This window comes from Microcaecilia unicolor, chromosome 9, assembly GCF_901765095.1.
Source record: "Microcaecilia unicolor chromosome 9, aMicUni1.1, whole genome shotgun sequence".
NCBI lineage: Eukaryota > Metazoa > Chordata > Amphibia > Gymnophiona > Siphonopidae > Microcaecilia > Microcaecilia unicolor.
Genome location: NC_044039.1, coordinates 37494964 through 37509188, shown reverse-complemented (window position 1 = coordinate 37509188; position 14225 = coordinate 37494964). Strand labels below are relative to the sequence as shown.

Here is a 14225-nt window from a genome sequence, read left to right as displayed (position 1 = left end):
AAAAAAAAAAAAAAGAACAGAGGTTTTTGACCTGATTTTCAGCAGGATCGTAGTTGTACACTAGATCCTTTGAGGTAAGAGTGTTTTCCAACTCCTCCGGGGTGGGCCCGCGATCGGGGTGATTTTGGCGCGAAACCGCCATTTTGGATTTTACTGCCGTTTTTTCGGCGATGGCTGCGGACAATGTAAAGCGCTGTTCCACTTGTGGCAAGCGCAAATCAGCAGCAGGGCTCTGTAAATCGTGCTGTACTGGCGTAGGAGCCGGCCCGAGCATGGCGAGTGATGTTTCTTCCCGTTCTGAGCTGGCAGCGGGCGCCATTTTGCTTACACTGCATGGCGCGGCCTCCGTGGACACGGAGAGACCTGAGCCGGGTGGGGCACCTCGAGATGAGGTTATTTCAGGAGTGGCTAGCACCGGACAGGATTTGGGTGCCCAGGGTGAGATTTTCTCCCCGGATTTTGTGCTTTTGCTGCATAAAGCATACATGATGAAAAGAGCCCTTCCTAAAGGGTCGCCTGAGGCTCCTCTGATTGCCCCCCCCCCCCCCCGATGGATTCTGGCCTGGGACTGCCCAGTGAGGCTTTTTCCCCGGATGCTTGGCCTAAAGATAAGCGCAGAAGGGTTAATTCACCTTCAGATTGTGGTGCACCTTCCCCCCCCCCCCCCCCCCCCCCCCCCCCCCCCCCCCCCCCGTGGTCGGGGTGTGAGGATTCGGAGAACTCTGACAGACGTTCTTGGTCTGAGGAACCAGAGTCAGGTGCGTATTTACCACAGGATCTGGATGATCCCTCCGCGGTGAGGATTTTCCACCGTGATGAGTTGCCAGCGCTTATTTCAGATACCCTGCAGGCCCTCTCGATTGAAGATCCTGACAGTGGCATGGCCTCCTCGGGTAATCCCAGGATGGCTAGTACCAAGAAAGCTGCTCGGGCCTTCCCTTTGCATGACTCCATCCTAGAGCTTGTTTTCGGCTCAGTGGGCTGACCCCGAGGGACCTTTGAGAGTTTCCAGGGCTATGGGGCAGTTATACCCTCTGCGTGAGGGACATATGGCTCGTTTTCAAATGCCTACAGTGGATGCCCTAGTCACTGTGGTGACAAAGAGAACTACCCTCCCTGTTGAAGGAGGTGTTGCCCTGAAGGATGTTCAAGACCGTAGGCTGGAAACAGCATTGAAACGGTCCTTTGAAATTGCAGGTCTCACTGTTCGGGCGTCTGCATGCAGCTGTTATGCTGTTAGAGCCTGCCTAGCTTGGCTGCAACAGGCAGTGGCTCAGCCCGGAGATGGAGCGGAGCCCTTCTTGGATGTGGCTCCGCGGATGGAGGTGGCCTTGTCCTTTCTGGCTGATGCCCTTTATGACCTTGTCAGAGCTTTGGCTAAACAAATGGCAGTAGCAGTGGCGGCTCGCCGTCGTCTGTGGCTACGACACTGGACAGCGGACATGTCCTCTAAGCAAAGGTTGGTGAAGTTGCCTTTTCAAGGACTTCTCCTATTTGGTGAGAAGTTGGAGAAAATTGTGAAAGGCCTGGGTGATCCAAAACCCCAGCGCTTGCCCGAAGATAGGCAGAGGCCTTCCTCTAAGGGCCAGGCGGTCCACTCCTCATACAGACCTCGCTTCCGTGAAGCTAGAAGGTACCGCCCGGGGCGTTCTGCTGGGTTCACTTCACGTGCCCGTGGTCAGCAGAGGAACTCCTTTCGCTCGGACAAGCGTTCCACAGCCGGTGGCTCAAGACCAGGAGTTCAGGGGCGACCCTCTCAATGATGGTGCGCCGGCCCTCTCCTCGATGCCGGTCATCGGAGGACGGCTTTCCCTCTTTGTTGAGGAGTGGGCCAAGATTTCCTCAGATCAGTGGGTTCTGGACCTGATCAGAGATGGATACAGAATAGAATTCAACGCCCCAGTAAGAGACGTGTTTGTGGAGTCCCGATGCGGTTCTGCCGTCAAACGGGCGGCGGTGGAGGAGACTTTACAAGGTCTGATTCAGTTAGGGGCAGTGACCCCGGTGCCTCCCGTCGAGCAAGGCTGCGTCCGATACTCCATCTACTTTGTGGTGCTGCGAAAAGGTGGGTCCTTTCGCCCTATTCTGGACTTAAAAGACGTGAACAAGTCCCTGAGAGTGCGGCATTTCCACATGGAATCCCTGTGCTCCTTCATTGCGGCGGTACAGCCAGGAGAGTTTCTCACGCCTCTATACCTGAAAGAAGCTTACTTGCACATACCGATTTGGCCCCCGCACCAGAGGTTTCTGAGGTTTGCGGTGTTGGGAAAACATTTCCAGTTCAGGGCCTTGCCTTTTGGCCTCGCCACAGCTCCCCGAACCTTTTCGAAGGTAATGGTGGTAGTAGCTGCTTTTCTCAGGCGAGAAGGTATCAGGGTTCACCCGTACCTAGACGACTGGCTCATCAGAGCAGACTCTGCAACAGAGAGCTTACAAGCTACAGCCAGAGTGGTCTCAGTACTGCAATCTCTAGGCTGGGTCGTCAATATGGCCAAAAGTCACCTGTCCCCTTCACAATCTCTAGAGTTTTTGGGGGCCAGGTTCGACACAGTCTCGGGCTATGTGTTCCTACCCGAGCTAAGGCGGTGCAAGCTTCAGAATCAGGTCCGTCTGCTCCTGAGGATGCCCCGCCCGCGAGCTTGGGACATTGTCCAGCTGCTGGGATCGATGACAGCCACGATGGAAGTGGTACCCTGGGCGAGAGCGCACCTGAGACCTCTACAGTATTCCCTACTCCGGAGATGGTCTCCTATTTCTCAGGATTACCAATGCAGACTTACTTGGCTCCCTGCGGCCCGACTCAGCATGGAGTGGTGGCTCTCGGACAGCATGCTGCAGCGAGGAATGCCGCTGATGCTCCCCGTTTGGTGCCTGGTGGTAACAGATGCCAGCCTGAAGGGCTGGGGCGCACACTGCAAGGGGAAGTATGCCCAGGGTCTATGGACACCCGAGGAGTCGGAGTGGTCCATCAACCGCCTAGAGTTGAAAGCGGTGTTTCAGGCGCTTCTGGCCTTTCAAGTGACCCTGGAAGGATTGGCTGTCAGAGTGATGTCGGACAACATGACAACGGTGGCCTATATAAATCGACAAGGCGGAACAAGATGCAGAGCACTAGCCGCGCAGGCCGAACTGATTTGCCACTGGGCCGAGCTGCATCTTCAGTGTCTGTCGGCAGCTCATATTGCAGGTCAGAGCAATGTGCAGGCCGATTATCTGAGCAGGCATCAGATCGATCCAGCAGAATGGAATCTGGCAGACGAAGTTTTCCTGCAGATCTGTGCCAAATGGGGCAAGCCCGTGATGGATCTAATGGCGACAAGTGCCAATACCAAAGTCCCGTGCTTCTTCAGCAGACGGAGAGATCCTCGCTCGGCGGGGTTGGATGCCTTGGCTCAACCCTGGCCTCCGGGTCTACTTTATGTGTTTCCCCCATGGCCCTTGATAGGGCGCCTGCTCTTGCGGATTCGGCTGCACCCAGGAGAAGTGGTCCTCATCGTCCCGGATTGGCCAAGGAGACCTTGGTATGCAGACCTTCGACAGATGCTCCTGGAGGCTCCTCTGCCGTTACCTCTGGTACCGAACCTGTTGACTCAGGGACCGGTAGCCATGGAGGACGCCGGCTGCTTTGGTCTTACGGCATGGCTATTGAGAGGGCGCAATTGAGGGATAAAGGTTATTCCAATAAAGTTATTTCCACTCTCCTGCAAGCCCGCAAGCGGTCCACTTCCGTGGCTTATGCCAGGATTTGGTGCCTGTTTGAGTCCTGGTGTGCTTCCAGAGCCATTGCTCCAATGCGGGCTCCTGTCTCGCCGATTCTGGACTTTTTGCAGGAAGGTGTACAAAAAGGCTTGGCCTATAATTCCCTGCGGGTGCAGGTGGCAACGTTGGCCTCCCTTCGTGGTAAGGTGGAAGGCCTGTCTTTGGCTGCTCACCCAGATGTGGCACGGTTTCTTAGAGGGGTGCTTCGGCTCCGACCTCCAGTGCGAACACCCTGTCCAGCTTGGAACCTGGGGCTAGTTTTGAAAACCCTGCAGGCATCTCCTTTTGAGCCGCTTCGGCGAGCATCGGAGAAAGATTTGACACTGAAGGCCGTTTTTCTGGTGGCCATTACCTCGGCGAGATGGGTGTCAGAGCTCCAGGCGCTGTCCTGTAGAGACCCATTTCTGCAATTTTCAGAGTCCGGAGTCACGGTTCGGACCGTGCCTTCCTTTATGCCTAAGGTGGTTTCAGCCTTTCACCTAAACCAGCCTATTTTCTTGCCCTCTTTTTCAGAGGAAGAGTTTCCAGAATCTTTTGGGCAGCTGCACCTTTTGGATGTGCTGCAGTATCTGCGAGTTACTAACTCTTTCAGGACTTCTGATCATCTGTTGGTTTTGCTATCCGGTTCTCGCAGAGGGTCTCCAGCGTCTAAAGCCACTATTGCCCGCTGGCTCAAAGAGACTATCTTTTCAGCTTATCTGCTGGCCGGCGGGGTTCCGCCTGTAGCCTTTAAGGCACATTCTACTAGAGCGATTTCTTCCTCTTGGGCTGAAACTGGAGCACTCTCTCTTCAAGAGATATGCAGTGCAGCAACATGGGCTTCTAAGCTCTCCTTTGCCCGACATTACAGGCTGGATGTGGCTGCCAGGAGGGATGCGCGTTTTGGTGCACAAGTGCTAGCGCGTGGTGTGGCTTGTTCCCACCCTATCTAGGGATTGCTTTGTTACATCCCATACGTAATGGCTTCATCTGCTTGATGACAAGGAAGGGAAAATTAGGTTCTTACCTTGGTAATTTTCTTTCCTTTAGTCATAGCAGATGAAGCCATGAGCCCTCCCTGTATGATTGTCTGTATGCTGTGAATCTGTTTTTTAGGTTCTGTTCTAATTTCCTGAAGTTCCTTCCTTGGGAGAAAGTTGGAAAACAATCTTCAGGATTCATGTTCAGTTTAAATTTAGGAGGATGTGTTCATTCCCTCCAGGAGGCGCGTGTGTTCCCCTCCAGTTCTATAAATAGGAGGATGAGTTCATTCCCTCCAGTGTGTTGGGAGGATGTGTGATTCCCTCCAGGAGGCGCGTGTGTTCCCCTCCACTGATACAATAAGGAGGATGAGTTTATTCCCTCCAGGAGGATGTGCATTCCCTCCTTTATGAGTTCATGCCCTTGTGATGGGCTATCGTTCGCTGTGAGGAAAGCTCTTGTGATTCCCATTGCGGTTTGCCATACTGCTTTGGAAGCTTCAAATACTGAAGAGGCAGTGGAGCTAGCTGGCCAAGAGGGCACTGTGAAAGTTTGAGTGCTCTCTATCTCCCCTGCTGGTTGATGGACATAACCCATACGTAATGGCTTCATCTGCTATGACTAAAGGAAAGAAAATTACCAAGGTAAGAACCTAATTTTCCCATCTATTGCAACCGTTCGGACACAACTGGCTTAAAATAATCTTATCCTGCTCCTCTAATCAGGCCCTGATCTTCAGCTGGCTTTTGTTGACTGCCATTGGCGTTATCCCCAGAAATTCAATCCTGGGCCATGTCTGGACTCTGGCATTGAATTTCTGGGTATACAGGGTCAGCGACAACATAGCCAATAAAGTGTGATATTCAGCACTTAACTGGCTACGGTGAACCGCATAAAGATAGGACTGACTGTTATGTGGTCCTATTTACGCTGTTAACTTAGCTATTTAAGTTACCAAAAACAAAAAGATTGTGAGCCCACTAGGGTCAGAAAATGTACCTGTATATGAAATATGTAAACCGCTTTGTACTACAGGAAGGTGATTTATCAAATCCCTTCTCCTTCCCCTTATGTGCTGAATGTTGGCACTTAACTGGCCAAGTGCTGACTCCAGTGGCGTAGCTAGGTGGGGTGCCAGGAGAGTGGCCGCTCCCCCAAACGGTCTTTGGATGGTGCTAGCGCCTATTTTTCACACAGTCTGTGGTGCCTGTTTTTCACACAGTCTGTGGTGCCTGTTTTTCACACAGTCTGTTGCACCTACACAATGTGTGCATATGCCTCTCTGCTCCCCCTGTTTCTCCCCCCCCCCCACACCCAATGTCCAAACATATTGGGACATATTATATCTTGTCAAAATGGTAAGTTACATCTATCTAATGTGTTTCTTGTTTTCAAATATATGTTAAGGAGAGTGAAGAGAATTTCTGATGTGCTGCAAGGCTGCTGACATCGAGCCCAGTTCCCAGAATCATCTGCAGACACTATTGTGATCAACTCAGACTGACTTCAGGCCGGGGACTTGTGTCCTTTAATATCCAGTGCTGCTGCTGCATATGGCTGAAGGGGTGTAAGCTGCATTGCAGTAATCCAGTTGGGACAGTATCAATGATTGTACTATTAGACGGAAGGATTGTCTAGGGAAGTAGTCTCTTATCCTTCTCAGTTTCGATAAGGTTTTCCTTGTCATCAAGCAGATGATTCCATTACGAGTGGGTTGTGCCCATCAACCAGCAGGGGGAGATAGCACTGAAAAACCATAGTGCCTCATGGCCAGCTAGCTCCATCTGCCTCTTCAGTATTCTCTATCTCCCCAGCAGGGTGGTTGCAGCTTGTTCAGGGTCCTTCAGAAAATCTGCCTGGGGTAGCTCCTGTGCTTTTGCCAGTTGTAGCAGGGGTGTTGTGGCTGATGGTGCCTACTTTAAAGGCAAATAGGTTAGCCCTTTCCCTGCCTTACCCAGCCCCCGATGTGGAAGTAGACAAATAGGCAAGTCCTGTCCCTGTCTTTGCCCACGCTGTGGATGCAGGCACATAGGTTCACACTTTCCCTACCTTTCCCACGCTACTGATCCTCCGGAGTTGGAAATTTGCCTCTTTCGCTGTTGCCTCAAACTTTCCTCACAGCGTTAAAAAAAAAAAAAAAAAAAATTGCGTCGCGCTTTGGTGCTGCGATCCCAGAAAAGAGGTTTTCTTCTGATTGTGTAGCGTGACTGGAGCTCGGAGACTTGGTCTGGTGAGGTAAGAGCATTTTGTAGCTCCTCCGGGGAGGGCCTGTGTTTGGGACGATTTTGGCGTGAATCTGCCATTTTGAATTTCCGCTGCTTTTGGCGATGGCTGCTGAGAAAGTTAAGTGCTATTCCGTTTGTGGCAAGCGCAAATCTGCAGCGGGGCTCTGTAAGGCGTGCTTTGCAGACGGTAGAGCCAGCCCTAGCATGGTGAGCAATGTTCCCGCTCCGTGGAGCTGGCAGCGGGCACCATTTTGGAAGAGCATGGCGCGACCCCCGCTGAGGTGGAGGGGTTTGAGCCTGGAGGGGCGCCTCGTATGGAGGCTGATAAAAGAGCTGTTTCTCCCGGACTGGAACCGGGAGGCCAGGGTTGAGCCATTTTCCCCTGAATTTGTTTTATTGATGCATAATGCATACCTTTTTAAAAATAGCTCTTCCGCAGGGGTCCCCTGCGGCCCTGATTTCTGTATCCCCTCCAGTGGAGTCTGGCCTTGGATTACCATCAGATGCGTTTTCCCCTGACAGATGACCGCAAGACAAGCGCAGAAGGGTGGATTCCACTTCAGAGAGTGGCGCATCCCCTTTACCCCCCCCCCCCCCCCCCCCCGTGGTCGGGATGTGAGGACTTTGAGGGGTCTGGCAGGCCTTCGTGGTCTGGAGAGCCAGAAGAAGTTGCAGGATTGCCACCGGATCCAGATGATCCTTCCATGGTGAGGATTTTCCTCCGCGATGAGCTGCCAGCGCTTATTACTGATGCCTTGCAGGTCCTCTTTATAGAAGACCCTGGGAGGAGGCGTCGGGTTACTACTCTCGCCCTCCTGTAGCTTCCAACCCCTCCTCCTACCACAGTCTCACTGCTTCTCATCCTTTGAAGTCCACTCCATCCGTCTATTCTACCCGTTGCCACTCAGAGTGGCAGTCATTTACCGCCCCCCTGATAAATCCCTCCCTTCCTTCCTCACCGACTTCGATGCCTGGCTTTCTGTTTTTCTTGAACCCTCATCTCCATCCCTCATTCTCGGAGACTTCAACATACACGTTGATGACCTGTCCAACTCTCACGCTTCTCAGTTCCTCACTCTAACATCATCCTTCAACCTCCAGCTTTGTTCCACCACCCCTACTCACCGTGATGGCCATTGCCTTGACCTCGTCCTCTCCTCTTCCGGCTCACCCTCCAATTTCCACACCTCAGCTCTTCCTGTCTCTGATCATCACCTGATCACCTTCACACTTCTTCACCCTCCCCCTCAGCCCCGCCCAACATTAACCACTACTTCCAGGAATCTCCAGATTATTGACCCTCCCACCTTATCATCTAGTATTTCTAATCTCCTCCCCTCCATCATGTCCTCCGAGTCTGTTGACGAGGCTGTCTCCGCTTACAATGCCACTCTCTCCTCTGCTCTGGACACCCTTGCACCATCCACCTCCCGTCCCACAAGGCGTACTAATCCCCAGCCCTGGCTGACCCCTTGCATCCGTTACCTTCGCTCCTGCGCCCGATCTGCTGAACGCCTCTGGAGGAAATCTCGCACCCATTCAGATTTCCTTCACTACAAATTCATGCTATCCTCCTTCCAGTCCTCACTATTCCTTGCCAAACAGGACTATTACACCCAATTGACTAATTCTCTCAGCTCTAACCCTCGTCGTCTCTTCGCCACCCTTAACTCCCTCCTCAAAGTGCCCTCCGCTCCCACCCCCCCGTCACTCTCTCCTCAATCACTGGCTGACTACTTCCGCGACAAGGTGCAAAAGATCAACCTTGAGTTCACTACCAAGCCACCTCCTCCTCTTCACCCTTCAACCCTCTCCCTCAACCAACCAACCCAGACCTCTTTCTCCTCCTTTCCTGATATCTCCGAGGAGGAAACCGCCCGCCTTCTTTCCTCCTCAAAATGCACCACTTGTTCCTCTGATCCCATCCCCACCAACTTACTTAACACCATCTCTCCTACTATCACCCCCTCCATCTGTCATATCCTCAACCTCTCTCTCTCCACTGCAACTGTCCCCGACACCTTCAAGCATGCTGTAGTCACGCCACTCCTCAAAAAACCATCACTAGACCCTACCTGTCCCTCCAACTACCGCCCCATCTCCCTCCTACCCTTCCTCTCCAAGACACTTGAGCGCGCAGTCCACAGCCGCTGCCTTGATTTTCTCTCCTCTCATGCCATCCTTGATCCGCTTCAATCCGGTTTTCGCCCTCTTCACTCGACAGAAACAGCACTTTCTAAAGTCTGTAATGACCTGTTCCTTGCCAAATCCAGAGGCCACTACTCCATCCTCATCCTCCTGGATCTATCCGCTGCTTTTGACACTGTCAATCATGACTTACTTCTTGCCACACTGTCCTCATTTGGGTTCCAGGGCTCTGTCCTCTCCTGGTTCTCCTCCTATCTCTCCCACCGCACCTTCAAAGTTCACTCTCATGGATCTTCCTCCACCCCCATCCCCTTATCTGTTGGTGTTCCCCAGGGATCGGTCCTTGGACCCCTTCTCTTCTCAATCTACACCTTTTCCTTGGGCTCCCTGATCTCATCTCATGGTTTCCAGTATCATCTCTATGCTGATGACACCCAACTGTATCTCTCCACACCAGACATCACCGCGGAGACCCAGGCAAAGGTATCGGCCTGCTTATCCGACATTGCTGCCTGGATGTCCAACCGCCACCTGAAACTGAACATGTCCAAGACCGAGCTTATCGTCTTTCCACCAAAACCCACTTCTCCTCTTCCTCCACTTTCTATCTCAGTTGATAACACCCTCATCCTCCCCGTCTCATCTACCCGCAACCTCGGAGTCATCTTTGACTCCTCTCTTTCCTTCTCTGCGCATATCCAGCAGATAGCCAAGACCTGTCGCTTCTTCCTCTTTAACATCAGCAAAATTCGCCCTTTCCTCTCTGAACACACCACCCGAACTCTCGTCCACGCTCTCATTACCTCTCGCCTGGACTACTGCAACTTACTCCTCACCGGCCTCCCACTTAGCCATCTATCCCCCCTTCAGTCTGTTCAGAACTCTGCTGCACGTCTCATATTCCGCCAGAACCGATATACTCATATCACCCCTCTCCTCAGGTCACTTCACTGGCTTCCGATCAGATACCGCATTCAATTCAAGCTTCTCCTTCTTACCTACAAATGCACTCAGTCTGCTGCCCCTCACTACCTCTCTACCCTCATCTCCCCTTACGTTCCCCGCCCGTAACCTCCGTTCACAGGATAAATCCCTCCTCTCAGTACCCTTCTCCACCACCGCCAACTCCAGGCTCCGCTCATTCTGCCTCGCCTCACCCTATGCTTGGAACAACCTTCCTGAACCCTTACGCCAAGCCCCCTCCCTGCCCATCTTCAAGTCTTTGCTTAAAGCCCACCTCTTCAATGCTGCGTTCGGCACCTAACCCTTACCGTTCAGTGAATCCAGACTGCCCCAATTTGACTGCCCCGATCGGACCGACCGTTCACTTGTCTATTAGATTGTAAGCTCTTTGAGCAGGGACTGTCTCTCTTTGTTAAATTGTACAGCGCTGCGTAACCCTAGTAGCGCTCTAGAAATGTTAAGTAGTAGTAGTAGTAGTAGTAGTACTGAGACCTCCTCCGGTAATCCGAGGATGGCAAGTTCTAAGAAGCCTGCTCGAGCCTTTCCTTTGCATGACTCCATCCAAGAGCTTATCACGGCTCAATGGGCTGACCCTGAGGGGCCTTTGAAAGTCGCCAGGGCTATGGGGCAATTATACCATCTAAGTGAGGAGCATTTGGCGTGCCTAGCAGTGCCTAAAGTGGATGCCCTGGTCACAGCTGTGACAAAGAAAACTACCCTCCCAGTGGAAGCAGGAGTTGCCCTGAAGGACATGCAGGACCGTCGCCTGGAGGCAGCTATGAAATGGTCCTTTGAAATTTGAGGCCTATCCTTACGGGCGTCTGCATGCAGCTGCTACGCAGCCCGAGCCTGCCTCGCTTGGTTACAACAGGCAGTGGAACAGCCTGGAAATGGAGCGGAGCCCCTTTCGGAAAGTGATTTTCTAGGCGCTTCTGGCCTTTCAATTGACCCTGGAAGGATTGGCTGTCAGAGTTCTCTTGGACAACATGACAGCAGTGGCTTACATAAATCGCCAAGGAGGCACTCAGTGCATAGCACTAGCAGCGCAGGCAGCGCAGATTTGCCACTGGGCCGAGCTTCATCTGCAGTTTCTGTCAGCAGCTCATATTGCAGGTCAGAGCAACGTGCAAGCCAATTATCTGAGCAGGAATCAGATCGACCCAGCGGAGTGGGAACTTGCAAACGAAGTATTTCTGCAGATATGTGCCAACTGGGGAAAGCCCATAATGGATCTTATGGCGTCAAGCACAAATGCCAAAGTCCCGTGCTTCTACAGCAGACGGAGAGATCCTCGCTCGGCAAGGTTGGATGCCTTGGCTCAACCCTGGCCTCAGGGCCTCCTGTATGTGTTCCATCCGTGGCCCTTGATAGGGCGAGTACTCCTGCGGATTCGGCTCCACCAAGGAGAGGTGGTTCTCATTGCGCCGGATTGGCCCAGGAGGCCGTGGTATGCGGACCTCCGGTGGATGCTGGTAGAGGATCCCCTGCCGTTACCTCTGGTACCGAACCTGTTGTCACAGGGCCCGGGGACCATGGAGGACGCCTGCTGCTTTGGTCTTACGGCATGGCTACTGAGAGGGCGCAATTGAGAATCAAGGGATATTCCAGTAAAGTCATTTTCACTCTCCTACAGGCCCGCAAGCGTGCCACTTCTGTGGCTTATGCCAGGATTTGGCGCCAATTTGAGGCTTGGTGTGCTTCTAAAGCGATTACACCCATGCGGGCTTCTGTCTCGCCGATACTTGACTTTTTGCAGGATGGTTTACAAAAAGGCTTGGCCTATAATTCGTGTTCAAGTGGCAGCCTTAGCATGTTTTTGAGGGAAGGTCGCTGGCCCCTCTCTGGCTGCTTGCCCGGATGTGACACGGTTTCGTAGAGGGGTGCTTCGTCTCCGTCCTCAGGTGCAGGCTCCGTGTCCGGCCTGGAACCTGGGGTTAGTTTTAAAGGCCCTTCAGTGTTCGCCCTTCGAGCCGCTTAGACGAGCTTCAGAGAAGGATGTGACCTTAAAGACGGTCTTTTTGGTGGCCGTGACATCGGCGAGACGGGTATCTGAGCTCCAGGCGCTGTCCTGTCGAGACCCATTTCTGCAATTCTCAGAGTTCGGAGTAATGGTGCTTCCTTCATGCATAAGGTGGTTTCAGCGTTTCACCTAAACCAGCCTATTTTCCTGCCCTCCTTTTCTAAAGAGGAGCTTCCAGAAACCTATGGGCAATTGCACCTTCTGGATGTGCGAAGGGCTCTGTTGCAATATCTGCACATGTCAAATGCTTTCAGGACCTCTGACCATTTTTTTGTTCTTTTGTCAGGTCCGCGCAGAGAGTCTCCAGCATCTAAGGCCACTATAGCCCGTTGGCTCAAAGAAGCTATCTTTTCAGCATATCTGCTATCTGGCCAGTCTCCGCCTGAAGCCTTTAAGGCACATTCCACAAGAGCGATTTCCTCTACTTGGGCTGAAACTGGAGCACTCTCTCTTCAAGAGATATGTAGTGCAGCTACTTTCCTGACATTACAGGCTGGATGTGGCTGCCAGGAGTGACGCGCATTTTGGAGCACAAGTGCTGGCGCGTGGTGTGGCTTGTTCCCACCGTATCTAGGGATTGCTTTGATATATCCCACTTGTAATGGATTCATCTGCTTGATGACAAGGAAGGGAAAATTAGGTTCTTAATTGGTAATTTTCTTTCCTTTAGTCATAGCAGATGAATCCATGAGCCCTCCCTCAGTGGTTCAGTATGTGATTTATGTTTCTTTTATGTTCAGTTTTTCCTGTAGATATGTTCGCTCATTGGGAGAAGTTGGAAAACAGTCTTCAGGATTTCTGTTCAGTTACAGGAGGTTGAGTTCATTCCCTCCAGGAGGATAAGTTCATTCCCTCCTTTGAATTTTAGCTCCAGTTTTGGGGCGTTCATCCGCTGTGAGGAAAGGTCATGTTATTATGCTTTGCGGTGTAACAATGCTTTGGAAGCTTCAAATACTGAAGAGGCAGATGGAGCTAGCTGTCCATGAGGCACTATGGTTTTTCAGTGCTCTCTATCTCCCCCTGCTGGTTCATGGACACAACCCACTCGTAATGGATTCATCTGCTATGACTAAAGGAAAGAAAATTACCAAGGTAAGAACCTAATTTTCCATTAAAGCGCTTTGCTGTGACGGCTGAGACTTGATTTTCAAGGGATATGTGTTTGTCTATAATGATTCTGAAATTTTTTTAGCTGTGATTCGATTGGGTATGTCTTCTGGTCGCTTGTGATAATTTGGTCAGTCATGTGGGTTTGTTGGCTAGATAGTACTAGGAATTTGGCCTTGTTTCTGTTTAGTTTAAGTTTGAAGATTGTGGCCCAGTCTTCCATAAGGTCCAGACCTGATTTAACTTTATCCGCTATCTCTTGATTTGTTTGTTAAGCGGTATATATTTGGTCACATCATCAGCATATATTAATAGGTTAAATCCCGTTTGTTCCAGTTTCTTGCCTAGTGGTGCCATCATGATGTTAAACAATATCGGTGACATTGGGGAGCATTGTGGCACCCTGAATTCCGAGATCCAAGAGGCTGATAATTGGGATGACATCTTTACTAGGTATGACCTAGTTCTTAGGAATCCGTTGAACCAGGATACCAGTGCCCCCGCAGATTCCCATGTTGTCAAGTAGTGTCATTAGTGTGTTGTCAACCATATTGAATGCACTCAAAATGTTGAATTGTAGTAATATTATTTTCTGGCCTTGGTTTATCAATCTCCTGAGGTTTATCATCAGTGTGGTTATGACTGTTTCAGTACAGTGTAGTGTCTGAAGTCTGATTGTGAGTTATGAAGGATAGAAAGTTGTGTTAGGTAATCCATTAGTTGTTGCGCCTCTAGGTCCTCCATTGTTTTGGTCAATAGTGGTATGGAAGCCACTGGTCTATAATTTGAGAGTTCACTGATTTTGTTGCATTTTTTGGGGATTGGAGTCAGTATGATTTTTCTCTAGTTGGGGGGGGGGGGGGGGGGGGGGGGAGTGCCCGTTGGATAGCAAGGAAAACTCAGAAAACATAAGTTTCTACTCCTGCTAGCATTCTCCAGATTTCAAATATTAAATGAATTATGTAATAAGTAATCTTTAACAGCTTAAGAATAAACAGTTTGCATGGATGAAACTCCAGATTCTAAAGTGGTAATTTGATTCT

General features: G+C 51.3%; 1 protein-coding gene across 1 annotated transcript in view; it reads left to right on the top strand.

Annotated features, from left to right (window-relative positions):
* LRP6 (LDL receptor related protein 6) overlaps positions 1-14225 on the top strand; it is a 280419-nt gene that overhangs the window by 65335 nt on the left and 200859 nt on the right. The window lies entirely within an intron of this gene.